Here is a 3587-nt window from a genome sequence, read left to right as displayed (position 1 = left end):
GTGTGCGTTCACGGCTCCCTCAAATAGACCCCGCCACCGATCACAGATTCACTGATTCACCATGGCAACTAGAGCGGCTTCATTGCTTCTTCTACGGTGTGAAGTAGGTAGCGATAGCGTTTTCACAACAGCAACAAACAGCAACACCTCTGTTTAGGAGAATATTGCAACTAGTTCCGCGACCACCACGTGCAAGGCACGCCTGTGACGTCACATTGTCGCATTACCGGTCAGGAATGGCGAGTAGGCTATGTAAAAGTTAATTAATGATCACAAATGTTTAAATAATGACAATGGGTCTAGGTATATGTGATAACAATGTGTAGTGGGCAGTGGAATAATTATTGGTTTCCGTTTGTGGTGACTGCTGACTGAGATAAGGGATAAGATTAAATAGATCCTGGAATTTAGCCTGGTCTGGAGCAGGCTAGCTCCACAGAACAAATCGCCATGGTAACTTATACCATAACATATCCTGATGCCCCCTATCCCGCTTTTGTGCAACTGGATCACGGATAAATTGAGCCAGGATAAAGATATGCCGGCTTAATCCCTTATCCTAGTTTTGTGCAATAGGCTGCATGTCGCCGATATGTCGCGGTTGTTAAATAACGTGGCAGCAACATCAAGGCGTCTTTCACTTTTCCGGTTGCCGCCACGTTGGAAATGAACGCTATGCAACGTAAAACATTGGTTGAAAATCCCGCTATGCCACGGATTTGGCTACGCTAGTGTGTGTGCTGGGTTAGAGTGGATATAACGTCAATGCATTCTAGTTATACTTCATGTACTTTATTTCATGTTGTTTTCTTCCCAGCATGCATTTCGATTCATTTACGTATTTTTGGCTATTATTCGTTTTTTTTTTTTTTAATAATATGGTTTGAACAATTTAGCTTAGGCTAGCCTAGGCCTACTCTGATGATGTTTTGAACAATATGCTACGGGATATGCCCATTAAAACGTTGTATTAGTTTATTAAGAAAAAGACGCCGTAGATGTGAAAGCAGCACATCCTAGCCCATATAAACGTCCATGTCTACGTGAAAACATGAGGTAGGCTAAGTGTAATTGATTGTGTAACTGTAGTGCAAGTCATAAATGTGTGTCCACGTTCCAACAATCTCTCTCCTATATAAGTCATACCTGACAACACTCCCGTTTTTCCCGGGTTTCTCCCGTATTTCAAGGTCATCTCCCAGCACCCTCCTGTTTTGTTATTTCTCCCGGTAAACTCCCGTAATTTGCATGGCCATCAAACTTCATTTTAAAATCATTGATCCATTCAGGTTGCCAGATTGTGTATAAAATACACCCTACACATACACGCTCACTTAGTTTCAATTTCAACCGTTTTGTCATAGGCTAAAACCTGGCAACCCAAAACCCAAATAAGGAAGCGGGTGCCAACTGCGCAGCCTGAGTCTCGTCGTAAGCAAGCGGGCTAGTTGAATGGCCTACTCCAGAACTAGCTGTTGTGAAATTGTTGGGAATTGAATTGATAAACACATCACATAAACTGTTATTGAGTGTTATTGATACACTGAACTTGTGCCCTCGGAACCAAATCTGACAGCAAGCAGCTTTGGAGTTTTGGAAGTAGGCTGCAGGCAGGCAGCTGGTGGATACATAACTGGCATGCGTAAGGTAATGGTAAGGTAAAAGCAACGACCCAAATGTAGTGTTGAAACACGTGTATGAAACGTATTAAATATGCAAACACAGATCCGGTATAAACACTGACACCCCCCCCCGAAAAAAAAATCTCCCGTTTTTGGAAAGCTAAATGTTGACAGGTATGATATAAGTCTATATATTATTTTGATCCCGTGAGGGAAATTTGGTCTCTGCATTTACCCCAATCCGTGAATTAGTGAAACACACACAGCACACAGTGTACACACAGTGAGGTGAAGCACACACTAATCTCGGCGCAGTGAGCTGCCTGCATCAACAGCGGCGCTCGGGGAGCAGTAAGGGGTTAGGTGCCTTGCTCAAGGGCACTTCAGCCGTGCCAACTGGTCGGGGTTCGAACCGGCAACCCTCCGGTTACAGGTCCAATGTGCTAACCAGTAGGCCACGGCTGCCTAGCAGCGATGAAGCATTCAGGATGTACTAGCCTACCACTAAATCACGTTTCATGTTATTTTATATATATATATATATTTTAATTTAACGTCTTTAATGGTAAGAGATCGCACAAGGATGGGTGGGTGTTGTTTAAGATTAAATTACAATGCCAGACACCTTCAGATATGAGAGACCCCTTTAGATTTGTGCCTTTGTTGCTTTCATGGGAGCCAGTCCTTACTCTATGGGAGCTAGGCTCCCTCTGGCTCCCACGTAATTCAAGCACTCTTTTAAAGCAATTCTCTCAACAATTCTATGAATATTTATCATCAATTCATGGTGGTGTATTTTTTTTTAAGTAATCTAAAAGTAATCCTAAAGTAATCAGATTATGTTACATGTTTTTGGTAATCCAACTGATTACGTTACTGATTACAAAAATTGCCATGTAACTGAGCTGTGTGGTTCAACACAATGCAGGTCACACTTATTCCCGTCTACCTGCGTCATCTGGGAGAGCTGACACCACAAAGAATGTGAATCTAACTGACTACTTTCAGCCACACCCCAAGGTAACATCTAAAAACATCTGACACCATGGGCTGTATTTTGCACACTGGCGCATGGCATAAAACTCGTTTTCCACCCGCGCAAAGTTTAATTCGGTATTTTGCACGTTTATTTTTTTAAACAATGCGCCCAGGGGTGTGGCAATTAACAACCTAGGGAGGGACCTGGCGCATTGTCTAAAAATCGCTATTGTGGGGGCGCTGCTACAGCCAAAGATGGTTGATTACGAAGATACTTCATGAGAGGCCATTTCCTGTCCCTGGAAATTTATGCAAATAGGGTAGCAGTACACGCCCCCGCACATTTATGCAGTGATCGGGCTCCCTTTTTAACATTGAGGTCTATGGCAGAATCCAAGAATTTCCCAGAATTTGTCCAAGTCTTATTTTTCTGAGCAATGGATGCACATTTCGGACATGGTATCATGATCTCCAAACCCTCCTCCCTATTTCAGTAGAATGTCGTAATAGTATGACGAAAGAAAATCAACATTAGTCAACATATAGTCGAGAGAAAATCAACATTAATGAAGGTGTACACCAAGTTTATTTTGTACTCCGGCTTGTCTGGCGTGGAACCGAGGCGTTCAAACATAGACATGAACTAGGATGACCCATCTTGCTACGCATTCATTATCTTTGCTACAGCGTCCGTACCATACACGGGTCCGAGTCCCCAAGGGGACCCAGGTTCGAGTCCGACCTGTGGTCATTTCCCGATCCCACCCCATCTCTCTCTCTCATTCACTTCCTGTCTGTCTTCACTGTCATATCATAATAAAGGCAAAAAGCCCAAATAATATACTTAAAAAAATAAAATAAAAATCGCTATTGTACACCTGGTCAGAAGTCTATGGCGATGGTTGTTTATATGTTATTTTAAGAGCGCATTGTCAACAGTCATATTGGCAGGTGCACGCACCATCCTTCTATCATTCATGAACGCAC

The sequence above is a fragment of the Alosa alosa genome, chromosome 24 (genome assembly GCF_017589495.1).
Source record: "Alosa alosa isolate M-15738 ecotype Scorff River chromosome 24, AALO_Geno_1.1, whole genome shotgun sequence".
Lineage (NCBI taxonomy): Eukaryota > Metazoa > Chordata > Actinopteri > Clupeiformes > Clupeidae > Alosa > Alosa alosa.
Note: the sequence above shows the minus strand (reverse complement) of the source record.